Genomic DNA, 17,934 nt, shown 5'->3' on the forward strand with positions numbered 1-17,934 from the left:
ACTTATATATTAGCAAAAGTATTTTTCACAATCAGTCTGAGGGGCAGACATTTGTAGGGTTGGGCTTTTTAGTGCTTCCATTCCTGATTTGCTCCTGTCTTGGAGCTCTCTTTCAGAGTATATATCTTCAAGCTGCAGAAGATTGCTCTGCAGATGCAGTATCAGGAAACTAGCTGACACAGAAGATTAATATAGAAGAATGTTTGAACAGTTATTGCATACCAAACAGAGTTCCTTGACCTCCTTTCATCACTAATTCCAAGGCACAAAACTCTTTTACTCATGGGCATTTTTATCTCATACAAATGTCTCCTTTTACTTTCCTTCAAGTGATCTGCCTCAGTAGGTTTTGCTTGGATTGTTATGGTAGCTATGAATGCCTTACTTTTAATCTATCTTTTCACTATTCATTCTCTTAATGCAGTTTTTACCAGACACTTATTTTAATTCCAGTTCTTATTCTGACCTAATTTACATGTGACAAAAACGGCTCCCGGTTAGACAAAGGACGAGCAATAATTACAAAAATCTGGAATGGAAAGTACTTAGAGGTGTATCCCATTTTGTCATTATTATTTTTTTTGTTTCATCAATAGAAAGAAGTAAAAATCCTGATGAGATTGAAAGAGAATATTTGATATCAATTCACTATTAAAATAACATCAATATCAGAATATCAACCTGGTGATAAAGCCTGCTTTGTTTCACTTTGTGGGTCATAAAACTTCCTTTATAATCAATCATTTCCACTCTCAGCCCTCATACATGTGTAACATTTTTTAAATTCTCATGAAGTTTCTTTTCATTTATACATATTTCTTATGCTCACCATTTTTTTTCTTTTTGTTAGTACTCAGAAATCTCCTGAAAAAGTTAAAATTTTAGTGAATATGGAGACAAAATAAATTTCACCTAGTTATTTTGTTATGCTCTAGGTACATTTTCTATCCACAAAGAGAAAGTTTCATTTCTTTTGTTTGTTTGTATTTCTGTTTCTCAAGTTTGTAATAAGGTAAATAAAATCAATTGCAAAAAAAGCAAACTAAAATCAACTATATGAAAGATGTTACCTCCAGCCAAAGATGTTTCTAGCCATTTTGGGAAGGTATAACACTTAATATACTGCAAAAGTTATTTTTATTATGTTCAACGATGCTGTTCTCCATCCACTTCTACTGGAGTTCTGCGATGCTTTACATGTCTCAAGATAGTCTCATGCCTATATTAACCAAACTAGTTTGGAATCAGAAATGTCTCAGGTGAGAGATTAACCCCACTATCCTAATAGAATACCTATCCCCCCCTTCCCGTCTTTCTTTGCAGATTTTCTGAGTTTCAAAGCTGGTCCACAGTTTCAATGTCCCGATGTGAATATCTGGCCTAGTTACAAACTCTCTTCCTCATTACTCATTGTATGATCACCCCTTAATCTCTAATCTAATTATTTTATGGCCTGATTCTTACTGGTCTCAGATCTTTTCAAATCTCATATCAGGTTGTTCATAGTGAGAACTCCCCCATAGTGAGGTTCCCCCAGAATCCTACTGCTTATCACACACATTATACACACATTTTTTCCCTATCAATTCATGTTATTTTCTTTCACCATCTTGTTCTCATATGTACTCATTTAAATTAACTACAGCATCATTAATTGATATAGCCCTTTTACATATAGATAGTTGTATGTAGCTTTTGGTTCTCTTAATATTAAGTGAGGGAAACTTAAATTTTAGCTGTAGAAAGCTACATTCACTTCTATTGCCTCAGTCTTTTCTTGTTGAAGAGGGCAAGCTGTTACATTCCTTGGAAAATCAATGCAGCTGACACATTAAAATATGCACCTAACAATTTTAAGTAGTTTTGCTGACTTAGTCTGGTTTAAAATCAGCCAGTGGGTAAGTTTACTATGACATATAATTCAAAGTTAGAAATGCAGAAGCAAATCATCTTAACATGGGTAAAAATCAATTAATGTTGGAAAAAACTAGGGATTGCAAAGCAGCAAACAAAGCAGCAAAACTCTTCTTATAATAAAGAGTTACAATTATCAAGACAATCACATTTGACAAAGGAGACTTGTAAGCACTGAAATATTTAGCATTACTGCCACATTATATGAAAAAAGTTAAGCAGCAGTCAAAAACGTCAGGATCCAGCTGGAAATCCTTGTAACTTACTGGGCTCACTGATATTTTTCTTCCAAAACACCTGCATTCCATCTTTTCAGAATTAGTGAATCTTGATCTAAGCCAGAAAAAAAAATAAAAAATAAAAATGTATCTAGTCAGCTCAGCAACTAAAAGTACCAGTAGCTGATTCTAACCAGTGTGTGCATTTTACTCTGATTTTTGAATAGAAGAATGTACATACTCTCTTGAATCTTTTATCTTACCCAAAAGCATGATCTAGAAAGCAGGGAAGCAACACTGCAGAGTTCTCAAAAGGAGTTTTGCCTATGAGATTCAGGGAGGGAGTGAAGTGAGAAAAAGAAGGAAAATCTTGTACACGAAGAACAAATTTCCAGTAAAAGTCCATTCAAATACAAAGATATAAATAATTCCGGCAAGAGGGCAACATTTGAACATGTGAGAAAAATCTGCACAGGTAGGCTTAGAAGTCTCATATGCTCACTATAATACATTAGAAAGAACGGATTTGAAAGAGAGGAATTAAGATACCCTGTTACAGATGCAGAAAAACTGAATTTAAGTAATATTCTTTACTCATGGAGAAGCTGACTCAGTATATCCAGTTGAAAGTCTCACTTGGGTCAGCAGAACAATTTAGACCTACTTGCAGTTCTAGACATAATTATTAGTGATAGTAAGAAATGTGATTTACTTGAACTAACCACACACTTGATGCACTTTTAATCTTTAAGATCCATCAATCTAATGTTCTCTCAGAAGAAATCTGGTGAGAAATTTGTTAAGCTTTGTTGAAGCACTCATGCTTTTGGTTTGAGGATAGGCAACTATACCAAGAAACTGCTCTGCATACTTGTCTGCATACGCACCCAATTTCAGCCACTATGGTAGATGGCGTGTGGACCTACATTGTTTCTTATTTTATTGATTTTGTTATGCTCAGAATAGTGCTAGTTACCCAAGTTAAAAAAAAATGGACAAATTCACATTCATTCCATGAAGAAAAAAAGTGCAACACCTATATTTCAAACCACCTAAAAATTGTGTGCTCTACTCTTGAGTTCAATTCAGCTATGCCTAGTTCCAAAATAAACAGTGTTCACACTTTTTCATGTTTGAACAAGTGAAGGAATGGTACTACCCCATCTTTACTATGAGTTCTATGCCAAACTCAGACACTTGTTCAAACAACTTTACAATTTGTCTCTGGGAATATCTTCTCCATGAAAACTTGATCCTTCTGCGAGTGAGAAAGTAAGCAAAATCAAGGCAAAGGTACTCAGAAATCCAAACAAATGTTTGCAGAGACTTCCTTTCAAAAATATTTTTTCAGCTCTAACATTTACTCATAATGAAAGCTATTGTTATTCACCGTACTTCCCTTTACCACTACTCAGACTACATGGAGAATCAGAAGATACTGCAAAGAAACATAACAATATCACCAATATAGTAGCATTGAAGTTCTGTTTTGTACTTCTTTTCTTGCTTTCTTTTCTGTGGAAACTTCATTTCTAGTGACTAAAGCACCTCTGTTTTCTTCTGTATTAGTCATCTTAGCAAAGAACATCTGGCCTTATTTTGTGATTTGGCTGGTAGAATTTTGCAGCAGTTTTGCAGTACTCACATGTTTGAAGAAACTATAGATATGCAATATGTGTCATCTTTTTCACGATAGTACTTCGAGGTGCTCAATAAAGTGACTGAAATGAATAATTTCAGCCTGAAATGCTTCAATCTATTCACTACTGGTAAATATCTGTACAGTATGTCTGCTTCCATCCTGCTTCCCCGCGTCTTCATTACTTAAACATTCCCATCTGGTCACTACATCTACTTGCACATTGAATCATCTGGCACGTGCTTCTTTTTCCTCCTTTCTCTGATAAGACAGTGATTATCTTCACTGTGTTTCTCCGATTTGTGGAGATAAATTAGAAGGAGAAAAGAAAAAAAAAAAGATTTTAATCTCTGAAAGCCATTTTGCCTAGTCACAGCCAACCAAAATGTCGAAAAACTTTACAATGCTATTTTTCAAGTTATTCCCAATCACCTCAAAAATGTAAGATACTACCACTATTGTAAAATTTCAATTAAATCAATAATACAGCAGTAAGAATAAACACAGCAAATCAATATTTAGTGATTGTTGGAAGCTTGAAAAGTAAGCCAAATCTAACCAAACATTTCCTGTTTTCTAGACATTAAACTAGACACCTCAAGCCTAACAGAACCCTATCAGCCTTATAAATGCTATCTGAGATATTGTCCCATTTGGGGGGTAAAGTCTTCACAAAAGAGAGAGAAGCATTTTATTCACTTAGAGCGTGGTTGAGCACTGGGACAGGTTCCTTAGGGAACCTGTTCCCTGGAACAAGGTCACGGCACCAAACCTGCTAGAATTCAAGAAGCATTTGGAATGCTCTCAGACATTTGGTTTCATTTTTGCATGGTCTGGTGTGGAGACAGGAGTTTGACTTGATGATCGTTATGAGTCCTTCTAACCCAGGGTGTTCTCTCTGTAGTTTCCATGCAAGGGGGAACGTGTTAATTCACGAAGCTGGTCACTGTCCTAGTCGAGCCCAGAAAAGCAACAGCCTCACAACTGCTCTTGCATGCAATGGGAGCATTCACACAGAATTCTGCCAGAATCAGACACTAAAGTTTAACATCTAAAGGAGACAGTATTAAATTTTACGTTTCAGAGCAGAGACTAGCTTTCAAAATGCACTGCTCTTCTCTGTTCAGCAAGCTGAGCTGTTCTTTCTGTTGAGCCCTGTTCTCTCTGTGGCACACAATCTAATAGGATTTTTCATGACCTGCTGCTGTCATCAGCCAAAGGAGAAACTGCAGTATGTAAAAGATATTTAGGCCAGCCAAGAAAAGCATGAGAAAGGAGAGCATGCCACACCTACACAACTCCCATGAGGTGCTTTGGTGTCTCATAATGCAGAGAACTAATTAGGTTCAGACAGATACATAATGAAATGCTTCCTAGTTTAATTGTTCCATTTGATATGATTTGACCCAAAATAAAATACATTGTTTACATCTCATGAAAAGGGAAAACAAAGAATTTCAGTTTAAACCCCATGGGGCCATGCTTTCAACTGGGGGAGGGAAAACAGGAAACTTGTACATCATAATATAATGAAGTTCACATAACAGTTAATAAGAGCACATTCAAGAATATCAATACTTTCTGATGAGTTAAGATAAAGCTTTACATGAAATTACTACTACACAGTTTGCCAGATTGTGCTGACATTTTTCAAGGTACCCAGTTTGAACAGACAAGTCCAGATTATATTGTCCTAGAAAACAGAGTAAAAATCCAGTTAAACTTGAATTTTATCGCTTTTGCATTTATATGCTTTTAAGTCCCAGATCCTGAAATCATAGTTATGACAGAATGACATATTTCCATTTTATTAAAAAAAAAAAAAAATCCCTCAATCATGAGGAAAAATCTTGAGAATGTGAGTTCTTACAGAGTTTTTTTTTTTTTTTTTTTTTTTAAACATGCTTTGATCTTTATTTTTGGAACAGTTATCACATTTTAATCAGTTATCGCTAGTAGCATTATAGGGCAACGAGGAAAGATTTTTTAAAAATACATTATATTAAACATAGCATCATTTAGCTTAGGCTGCTGGAAAGATTAGAAAACTTCAGTCTAATGGAGGCCTTACAAAGTACCAACAGTAGAGAATATCTTTGTTGTAGTTTCATAATTAAATAAGATTCTCCAGACTCCTTTTTACCCCAACAGTTAATTCTGAAGAATGTAAGAAAATAAAGAAGTACAAGATTTTAATTTGTATTTTCAGAGATATAACTGAAATAAGGAATACTTTTCCTGACTTCACTACAAACAAAATAGTAATAAAATTGTTGATCTATTGAGCTTTTTCATGAGCTCTATTAAAATAATTATCATTGCTACCTTGGAACAGATTCCTAAGGAAAAGAGGTTTTTTTCCTTAAGTGGATTCGAATATACCTTCCATTTGTCTCTTAATACAGTAAAAAAGGCACCTATTGTTTTATGAAAAAAACATCCATACGATTAACAGATTACTTCAGTAGACACCTCAATACACTTCAGTTTATTCTTGAGAACTTGGTTCTCCAGACCTCTGGGCTAATAAATCTATTCAGCATGCTCAAATGTCTTATTCTGTTAGTATAAACCACAATAGATGTACATTTTCCAGTTGAAATAAAGTTCTTTGTACTCCATTTAGAAGCTGGAGCTATGCTGTTGTGCTTATCCAATTTATATTCAAAGTGCTTGCAAAGAACTTGACAGGTTGAGAACTCATAAGATTTTCGGAACTTCCATATACTATATTTTAAGGGACACAATTTATCTTAATAAAGACAATATTCATTGCAGACGCTGCTTTTGGTCAGAAAGAACTAGTACTAAATATGGGGCAATATAAGCTCGTTAAATATATAACCCCCAGCAGAAACACAAGCAAAATAAGCAGTAAGAAATGTAAGTGTACTCAAAATATTCTGATTAGTGCTAGAAGCCAAGTCATCGTGTACTTATCACAGAGCATTTTACACATTTGCCAGACATACTGCTCTTGTCACAATCACACAGACAATAACCCTCTTTTTCAGCACTCAGGAGTTATGAATCAAAGGAATATACTAAAGACAACTTTCATCCAAGCAATTCTTCGTCTGGATGTGGGAATACAGTCTCTGAAGGAAACTACCACTGATGAGGCATACAGAAACTCTGCTCAGGCTGCTGTGAGAAACTTGGCTAGAAGCGAGAAGGAGCAACAGGGGAAACTTGCTACATATGAAGTTTCATTACTGAGAAGGGTTTGCACAACTTCCAAAGAACTTATGCCTGCAAAAGCTTGCTTCCTTTGGAGGATGTAGTGGCTATTTGTGCTCTACATGTGTAAAAGTCTGAAGCAAAAAATTCTGATGCTGAAAGAGTTTTATAAGTCATATTAAAATTAATGGTACTGCATATCTGGGGAGAAGAAACACTGACCCTTCTAAAGGATAACCATCTTTCAATTAAGACCCCAGGGACAAGATTTTTATTCTGTACAGATTAGATCCAAGTAGCTGACCCTGTAATGAGGCTTAGCCAAGCAGCAAAGAAATCATTGAAAGTTGGAGCTTCCCTTTTTGAAAAGCATAAAGCATGGCAACAGAAGTTGATATGCTGCTTTTAGAAATCAGGGTACTCTAACACTTGAAGATATGCAATTCTCTAATTTTCTGCTTTCAAACCTAATCTGTCCAAAGGAAATAGATGTTTTTTTAGCTCTGTTCCCTTCCAGAAAAATACTAAAAATACTATCATATAGTATCACTATATAGTGATGCTAATGAATATATATATATTTTTTTTTCTCCAGAGGCCTGCTTATGTATAATCAATTGATTTTAAGATCAACACAAAAACTGCTTATTGTATGCACTTGATGGTAGCTTAGTTCTTATATGTTTATTTTCATATTGTGGAAAATAGAGTGCATTGTTTTATCCTGTCATACTGGGGACCAAGTTTCTACAAGCTGCAAAGGAACAAACCAAGTAATGACAATACTTCAGGGTCTAGTAAAGTAACTGCCTAAAATCTCTCATTAGCATTGAATAACACTATTGTCTGCAAACTGGTTACTCATCTTCATATTTAGCCATTAACACATACCATATGTCTAGAATATCTATTTAACACAAAACTGTAATTATTTTTACCTAATTAACCGATACATTAAATCAAAGGCCAAATCTAGAAAGTTAAACCACAGCAATTACTGATTGCGACGTGTATTTTCATTCTTATAATTGTCAGTGGAGTTTCTCTCTGACTATGATTAATACAAACTGATTAACTTTCTTTTTATAGTTTAAATCTTTCTAAAATGTATAAATATATTCTAGTATTAGTAGGTCTTGAAATTACAGCTGAGGGAATTAATTTTTCCTTTATTTATTGAGTTCAATAGCGATTAATAGTGATTAGCTGAGCCCCATCAATTCTTTCTAAAGCTCCAAAAGTTATGTTATATATATTAAAAAAAACTCAATATTTACTGCTGATTTATTTTGCAGACTTACCTTATTGAAAAAATAATAATAATATTGACCACACATTCTTTCTGTGATCACCCAGAAATCTAAACAAATTGCTTATGACTGGAAATCCAGCCCAAATTTAGTCTTATTGCAAAGGGTTAATTTCTTTTTACTCTTTCCAAATACACGTTGTATCAGTTAGCCAATCAATAAGATTTTAATGCAAAACACAAATTTGTACAGCGATTGTTTGCTCCATATGCCATGTTAACTTTATCATTTACTTCCTTGCTCATCTGCATGTGACCATACCACACTGAGCTAGTCCTTTTTATTCTCATGCTATTTTTAGAATGTCAGAATTTCAGAGAAAAACATACTTAGAAGCAGGTTTCCAATTGTCGTTTGTTTTTTTTTCTCTTTATATAACTTCATTCCTTTCCAGCATGTCAGCAGTATAGTTGTTTGCCTTCTGTCTACTTGCCTGTCATCTTTGCTATTTATCTGTACCAATCACTTCCAGAGATGCATGTTTTTATTGTGAAAATTAGGATGCATGAGACAGCACATGGATGATGACTATTTTGCTACTGTGCTTCTACCCACATACAATATGTAAACAGAAGTGGTCCTGAGAAAGTGTTTGTTATTAGGCCTTGATTTGTGAATTAGTTCTACCTCCATCAATTCTGTTACTATTCTATCACTACTATTCTTCTGTTCAGGATGAAGCTAAAATTAAATGTTACTGTAAAACAAATATATTACTCCATGGCTTTTGCTGACTCATTTAAATTAAAATATTATGTGCGACAATTTAATTTTGGCAATGTCCAAGGGATCCAAGACAATTTCCAGAATCGCATGCCAAGCCATGTTTCTATGAGAAGCCTTCCGCCTTGCTTCCTTCCTTCTCACTAGCTTGCTTAGCTCCTGGCAGCTCACCTGATGGGCTGAAAGCCTGAATGACCTGGAATACTAAGCATGAGCTCCTGACATTGACATCTCCCAGGCAGACTGCCAGGTGAACAGTTTCAAAGCGGAACACTATTTGTTTGCTCAAGATGCTCACATCTCTCCAACCAAATAACTTTGGAAATAAAGTATTCTGCAAAACAGAACAACTGTTCTCCAGTCAACTCTGCCTAATATCTGTTTTCTTTCTTTAGTAAAGGTTTGCTAAACATTTCAAAATCAGTGCATGCTCCTTCCCGTTTGATGTACTCTGAGATCAAGGAGGTATCACAACATTCTCACCCTTGAAGTGCTGTCCATGCAGAGTAGACTGTATTTGATTTAGATTACCAACCACTATTTCACTATGACAAGACTTTTAGTAAATAGGAAAAAAGGATTTTCATCAAATTGCAGGTTTCTACAGAGGCCTTTCTAGGCATATTAAACATGCTAATTTAGAAGGTATGTCAGGTGTAGCTGAGGATACTACAGCCATTACTAGGCTAGACTTGTCTCTCAGAATAATTCAAACTAAAGGCAACTACACAGAAATGAACAGACCTAAGCAACAGAAACACTTAAGAAAAAGAATATCTGGCAGACAATACACAAAAGGAAGTGTTTTAAACAGTATGTGTGCAGATATTTGACAAGCTTGGATGACTTCTCACTTAAAATAGGTTTCAGTAATAAGTTTTATTAAATCCCCCTTCATTCTTTATCAGGTTACATTACTACATATATACCCTAAGAGAGATGCAGGTGTGACCAACAAGATGACATTTCACCAGCACTGAATAATTCAAACAATTGTGTAAGCCAGCAAATAATTTATATCTTCCAGTGCTAAATGTTCTGCCAAAATATAATAATAATAATAAAAAAAAGCAGGACAAATATATAATCCATTCTTGTAGCACAGAACCAAGCCTACAAGTAGGAAGTCCCTAAACATTCACCTACAGGAAAGTCCAGGAAGAAACACTAAATGGCACTGATATTATATAAGCACCGAGTGCTTAGCTGTCTTCTCTCCTTTGAAAACTAGGCAAAGCATATTACTCAGTGGGGCAAATATCATGGTTTGCACCAGTTTCCATCAAAAAGAAATCAGCAACTCTATTCTTAGACTTTTAAGCCTTTTTAAATATATAAGTAGTTCTGCCATTGCTAGTATTAGGGCCAGATTTTCAAAGGAATTTAGCTCTTATTTTAGCACCTAAATAAATCAGCAGATTATCAAGTAAGCTCAGTTTGTTGTCATTAAGCATCTTAAGAGTAAGGAGACAGAGCATGGATGCCTTTGAGTACTTTTTTCTTTTTTTTTTCTCCAAGTTTTACCATTTAATTTTCTCTCTAAAGACTGCTAGAAAAGCTGATTCCAATTCCAGATGCTATGTAATTAAGTTATTAGGGTCTTAACCTCACCACTAAGAAACAATATAAAAAAGACATAGGGCATGCTAAACTACATTTATGCTCATCATTGATAACGTTCATCAGGCCAAAATCTTCTGCCTGCTCAAAAGGGGCTTCTCTGATTCTCCAGCATTTTCACACAGCACAAAACATCTGGTTTGAGACCAAGCCTCCACCAATATACACAGAAAAGAGACAGCCAGAAAAAAAAAAAAAAAAAAAAAAGAAAAAAAAAAGAAAAAAAAAAAAGTATTACAAAGGCTTATGGAAATTTAACTTAAGTGGAAATTCTGATCAACAGCAACTGCAAACAATTTATGGCATGGCATGTGATTCAGAAGAAAAAATGTATGAAATAAATCAACAAAATATAAGGTATGACAACTTAACAAAAGAGACATAACACTGCTCACTGAAAATTTTTGCCTCTGCACAGTAATTACCCTGTTCAACCTATGAGAGGGCCCAGAAATGGCAAATAGGGAACCAAGTATTGTGGATTGCTGAAGAATGGGACCTAAACTAAACAATAAACTATAGATACATTAGATAACAAACTAAAATACTATATTTCAGTCAAACTTCCACTTTGATTTACCAACTCCCTATTCTATATCCTCTTGTATTCTCTAAAAGATGCCTACATGACTCTACCACAACTTTTAATTCTTTACATTGTGGATTTCTCCACAAACTAGCATTTTTCCTGCTGCTGACATGCTCTGCAGTGAAAGGATGCATAAACAGGGGCATATCTTTGTCCCTGATTCAATTCATAAGATATGTGCTAGAGGACATTTTTCAGGTCATGATGTGTCTTGCTGATTTATGGTAACTGACAGCTTCCACAAGAAGCGTAGAAATTGTTTTCTAGCTTTTTAAAATACAGTTCCTGATCAATTCTCATCAGGTATTTTGTCAGATGACTACTAGGTAACATTTATTTAACAGGACTCAGGGGAAGGGAGGGTGGGGTTAATCTGAAAGGTATGACAAAGAATTATCATACTTTTTTTCTTTTAACCCATTTTATTCATACTATATATATATATTTTAAGTTACATCTTACATTGACATATAATTTGTTTATACTTAATGCAAAAATAAGCATCATTAAATGCCTACAGATTACACTTACTCACATTTGAAGATTATAATCAATGATCGAATCATTACAGAGATATTCAGAAGGATATTCAGGTAAATGTACATACAGAGGGACAGACCTATGTTAGCATAACAAACTTTATTTTAACAGTATTTTGTAAAATGCAGGATGCATATAAAATATTCTTTTGACTCTAAGTACAGTCTCAAAATTCTTGTCTTCTGAGATCTAGAGTACAAATTTGCACATAGAGTATACTGCGTTTCATTTCCACACATGGAAAAACATCAACACTATAGAAGCAGTATGTTTAATATTTTCTGAAATGATTAGTGATAAATAAATTTCTGGGAGCCAAATTGCACCAACTCACTCATTCAGTTGAATTTAGAGACTGTCAAGAGATTAGCCCTGAAGCAGTTTACTCACTAACCTCTGCTAAAGTTAGTGACCTTCTTATTAGAAGCTGAAGAGCACGTAATGTCTTCCAAGTCATAGTGTTGATGTCACTACATACTATTGCCACTAAAATTTAATTAATGATAATATCACTTAATGCATCAGCCTATCAACATGGAACTCCAGAACATCCCCCTTTAGATTTAGATTGATCTTTAATCACAGCTTGATTTTCAAAGGTTCTAGGTTAAAAAAAAAAAAAAAAGTAATAATAATAAAAATCTGTATCACATTGTATCACTGTATATCATTGTATACAAGGTAGTATCAGACTAGTAAAGAGAGACACCCAGAACCATAACCTTCAGAAATCCTTGATGTAAGTCAACTAGCCTGAGTTAGCAAATCAAGTACTAAATCACGTATCTTCTAAATTAGAGCTCTGAAGCAGATAGCATGCAACTACACACAGAGTTTTAACCTGTATACCCTTCACTATCTTAATGAAGAAAAATCTTCAGTAGCAAAGATTTAAAGAAAAATACTCTAATGAACAATAGAGAAAGAGAACCAACTCCTCAACAATCAAAAACTTATTATCGAAACCCTTAAAGAATTTAAGCCTCATTTGTATGTTGAAAAAAGTTAGGAGGCCCTGAAACACTAATCAGATGTATTAAAAATGAAAGAAAATATCAGACATGGGAGATGATTGTAATTAAAATTTGAACATATACAAACAGAACAGCTCCAACATTACTAAACAGAAATCAAACAATGGTATCCAGTGTTAAGGGACTGAATAATAAGCCACCATTTAATTACCCCCATCTGTTCTTGTAAGTATGTACCTCAAAGAGTTATGTTAATTCCAGGTATTAAAACATCAATTATCTTAAAAAGGATGAAAGATTTGCTGACCTTACGCCAAAAGTCAAAGATCCTATTTTTCCAAATATTTATTTATTTATTTTCAAGTTCACTTCCATTTTTCATTAAAAAAATCATTAGACTGGGAAAGAGTCTGAATTTGATTTTCCTTTAAAATGATTTCTTAGAATTCTGCTTCCAAAAGCTTTTCTTTATAAATACTATCTCTTATTAGTTTGACTTGATTTCATGCGCTATCAGCAATAACAGTTATTAGCATTACCAGCGTAAGTTATTATATAATACTTACAGCTTATCATCTGTATTTAATTTTTAAATGTACAACAGCTACTACTTTCAACTCCTTTTCCAAATCAAAACATTTCTCAATTCTACTGTAGTCTAACATTCTTAGGGTCAAGTTATTTCTAATTGTCTTTTCATATTTTTTTTTAATATTTCTTCTGTTGTAAGAAGTCTCCCACAAAACACCCTTAAACATTACTTTTAGGCATCCATTTGAAAGCACAGCTGAAAATGTCTACAACCACAGAGCATCAGCAAGTTGCAACACTGTAGTTAACACTTCAGAAAGAGGTGCAGAATATTTGATTTGAGCGATGTTATGGAAGATATTAAGGAGCAGGTTGAGATAGGCACCTACTTCTGCTCACATTTTCCAGTTACCCTCCCCTGTCCCCTTTTTTTCTTATAACTTAATACTTTGATTAGAAGAATTAAAACAAAATCCAAAGACAGATCATCTTTTTTCTGTTTGAAAACAAACTCATCGCCAAAGCTCCCTACTTCTTTGGAACATGCATTATGTTTGGGAAAACACAAATCATATTAGTCTATCAGTGGCCAGAGAGATTAGGGGTAATCTGTGGTATCTGCAATAGGATAATCTTTGAGAAGCGTAAGAATAGTATTATCATTTATGGTCAACATGAATATCACAAAGATTCATAGATAGTCTTTCGTTGAAGTACCACCAGGCTAGATCAGAGCAGCAGACAAGCTGTGGCCTCCTTCGATTCAGCAGAATTTCATCTTTATTCTAAGATCTAGTCTTTCTAGAGTCCACTTTTCCTATCTTGAGAAAGCTCAACGTATAGCTAGATAATGTAGCATGTGATGTTTTTTCTATCTTTGTCTCCCTTCCCACTGCTACATACATCAACTCCACTTAGCTCATAGCAACAAAATATTTCCTTTTTCAGTAAAAACCCTAATGATTCCATTTTACCTACAGTACACAAGATAGTCTCTCTGAAAAACAAAACACTTTGCATTTTATAATTAGATTGTAGGAAACATATGTGACGTTACAGCCAAGAAGAACAGAAACTAATAAGATGTAGAGAACATGCCATGCAAAGGTATTTTTTTTTAGAGAAGTTACTTTGGTCTCTTCCAAGCTTCAATGCTGCATTCTCCTGTTAGAAACACCTTTGTCTTTTCACAGAATCAGCTTTTTAACAGCTTTCCATAGATGTGACAGCTTTCCTGCTCTCTCCCTCCTCCTGTATTATTCCTTTCCTTTAAGATATCTTGCTAAGAAACAAACATGTTCTTCTGAGTCAGATTGTCTCTATAAACCTTCTGGTGCTTTCCTCTTCAAGTTTGATGCAAGTAGTCTAAGACTGCTATCAGTGCTTGACTTTAGTCACTATTTACTACTGAAGAACAGAAATAAAAAACACTCTTGCTGTTGTTATCACCTCAGATACTATACAGACTGTTTTACATGATCTGCTAAGCAAATATATTTTTGGTGATATCTTGCAACTTTATGCATTTCTTTTATTAAATAACCTCATTTCCAAATTATAATCAGCCCAGATTAATCTGTTTCTACAGTCCTTCACTTGACAGATTGCCACATACCTACTACTTTACATCAAGAAAGAAATTACTTTTGAGTGCTGGCATCCAGTCTTTTCCTGAGAACAGAATGAACGCTTTTAGCTCTCGTTCATATGTCTGGCCAAGTCTCATTAATCCACTGAAACATTGTTCCTTTTACATTTTGTGTGTTTTAAGAAACAGATAGCTTCCCATTCCCTTTCTTTATGCACCCCCCCCCCCAGCCACCCACCCCACCTCACCCACCCCTTCATCTCCCCAAACACAAAATGTTCTCTCAGTTTAGGAGTACCAAACATAGTACTGACGACACACAATTGCACCAAGGACAGAGTACTTTTTGTTTTTCCTTCTTATTCAGAGCCACAGTTGTCATCAACTCCATAGGGGAAGTTTGTTTAGTTGACAACCTCTCCATTGTCTTATTCAAATACCAAGTTACAAATGAGTATTTGGATACTCCTAACATTTTAAATATACATATATATTTTAAATAACCCACAGTGAATATAAAAGGTTTGTTCAGAGTTTGTCTAGATTGAAAATTCACTTCCTTTTGTAAGAGATGTTCCTGAACCAATTGTCTTTTTGGCATTTTTATTTTTTAAATCTCTTTTCGAAAACTTAGTTTGCAGAGATGGCTAAGTTCCTGATGCACAGGGCCCGGGGGATTTGAGTTTTGTAGATCTCAATGGTTTGAGCACATTTTGTAACTCATTCTTTTTTCAGTTTATTTATATTTTAAATCAAGCCAGTCCATACTATCTTCAAAATAAAGCACAGATGATCTGTACTGCAACCATTCTTTTCAGCAGGTGGAGTGCTAGCCCACATGAAGTTTACAAGCTTTGTGAACTTTGCACATGCATTTGAAGCTGTGAACAAATCCAAAGAAACTATTTGAAGTAAATCTGCACTAATCATTCAGTTGCATATCTTTCTGCTCATCAACAGAGTCCTGAAGTTTGAGCTGTGATCACTAGTCCAAGAGATTGGTAAAACAGTAGTTTCTTAGCTTAATGGCATGTTTAACATCATACACCATTGCTGGATTTGTTATTTACTTTGATGAACAATGCTACCAAGTCTGAGCAGTTCTACCATGTTTATGTCACCCCTCAGTACATCTCCCTAGCCTTGTCACTCACCCATTTCATTATTATGCAAGTCTGATGCTCTAAGATTTCTTCTTTATGTAAGTTTTAAGCAAACAGATTATGTTTGTTTTCCTTCAAGGAAACAGCAATAAATAGTCAAAGAGCTTAAGAGAAGCACCAAAAGAATCAGGGATAAAAATGGCTCTCCAGAAAAATATGTGGATAATTGGAGAGATTCATCTAAAAAGCAAAGAAGACAATGCATATAAGAAAAGGAAGGACTCTGATTTTGTGAAAGACTGTGATGAATTCAGAATTGATGTTAACTGATTTCTAATCTGAAACTAATCATGAAGCACCAAGGTGTACTGAACAGACACCACCTATTCAAATAGAAAGTAACTTGGATTCCCCTAAACCCTATGCACAAACCCCAAAGACAATTTCCAAGGAAGGCAAGAGTTTAACAGAACAATAATACTTAAACAATAAACATCTATTACTTAAACCAAATGACTGCAATCCTGCTGTCAATGATCCTCTTTTCAAGAACTTGGGATCATTATAAACTGGTTTGACAGGCCACTAATACCATCAACATATTATGTGACCAATAAGAACAGGAGAGAACATACCAATTTTGCATTTGGAGTTTTGCATTTGGAGTGGGGGAATAGAAAATGTTTATTTTGTACATGGAAAGCATCCAAGTACAGTTGCTCAGCAGAAGGAATGCAATATTTTCTAGCAGAGGTCTGTTGTCAAGCTACAGCAATCTTGAACTAAACCCAAGTTCCAACCCAACTAAGAATCTACTCTTTCAAGCTGGGCTAGAAATTGTTTCAAATTAAATGGGCAAAAACTGTGCAATATTCATTGTTTCTACACCTACCATCAGCTCCAAAGAGTTTATTTCTTATTTAGGCAAAAAAAAGCGAATACTCCCCACCTCAACAAACATCTACTACAAGTATGTTAATTGGAACAGCAGTTCCAACAGTCCATTGAGATGGGATAGTTGAATGGGAAGTGAGGACGGGCTATTCTACTCCAATCTAAACATCACAGTAGTATGTTCTGCAGTAGGTCACCAAGACTAGTTCCATTCCTACAGGTAGCATGAATCTGAGGCCATCAATATTCATGATATTGTTAAAATATGACAGTCCAGTATTAAGCTAGACTGACACATCATGTTATGCAGTTGTCATGGCATATCATCATTCAGTATCTGTTCACCATTCATTACAATGGTGTAACTGTATGCTTCAGAAAATGATCCCTGATCTCAAAGAGATTCCACTCTCTACTACAGAGAAAGATATATACTTCATAATGATAATGTGAAATAAATTGTACTTCAAGATTTGCTAAAGACCAGTAAGATAGATCATGGCAACTCAGGACTACACACACCTTAATGAGTCACATTTTATTAAGGTGAAGATGAAATAAAGTTCAGATATGTAACACTATTTCCAGTTTAAGGTTTCTGCATGTCCTTTTCCAGAAATTCTAATCTGTATCCCACAACTATTCCCACCTCCACCTCCCCATTTTGACTTTTATTTGGCCAAAGTGAGGCAACTAGAAAAGATTGCAACAGCAGTGCTAGCATCTCTGAGCAGGGACCAAACATTTCCATAGCAACTTGATCCAGCTACACAATCCTTGGTAACCAGTTTAATGCAGTTATTGTATTTACCTGCATTATTGCTCCAGGGCTGAGTATTTTACATGACTATTTGCTAGTTTCACACTAGGTACATTTTTGTTTTGTGTAATACCTAATGAAATACCTTTCCAGATACACAATTGAAGTTTAAATTGGCCCACAAACAAAGAAAACACACAGAACAGTCAAAAAAGTTTTATTAGTGACCAAAGACTTTAAAATAACTTTATTTTCACACAACATTTCAGTTTGAGTCTATTTGAGCTAGGAAAGTAAATCTAAATTTCTAGATTGGTTCAGATCCATCCAAATTGCAGTAAGTATATTGAA

At 34.8% G+C, this 17,934-nt stretch overlaps 1 protein-coding gene across 13 annotated transcripts in view; it reads right to left on the reverse strand.

Moving 5' to 3' along the window:
* The window catches only part of SLITRK4 (SLIT and NTRK like family member 4), a 268,817-nt gene that overhangs the window by 193,085 nt on the left and 57,798 nt on the right, over positions 1 to 17,934 (reverse strand). The window contains exon 2 of one of the 13 annotated variants that reach the window (XM_084535152.1): positions 2,181 to 2,247. The exons of the other annotated variants lie outside the window; for them this stretch is intronic. The gene's annotated coding sequence lies outside the window, so the exon portion shown is untranslated. The remainder of the gene's footprint in view (positions 1 to 2,180; positions 2,248 to 17,934) is intronic. 13 annotated transcript variants of the gene reach the window in all.

Source organism: Aythya ferina (genome assembly GCF_964211825.1).
Source record: "Aythya ferina genome assembly, chromosome: 13".
Lineage (NCBI taxonomy): Eukaryota > Metazoa > Chordata > Aves > Anseriformes > Anatidae > Aythya > Aythya ferina.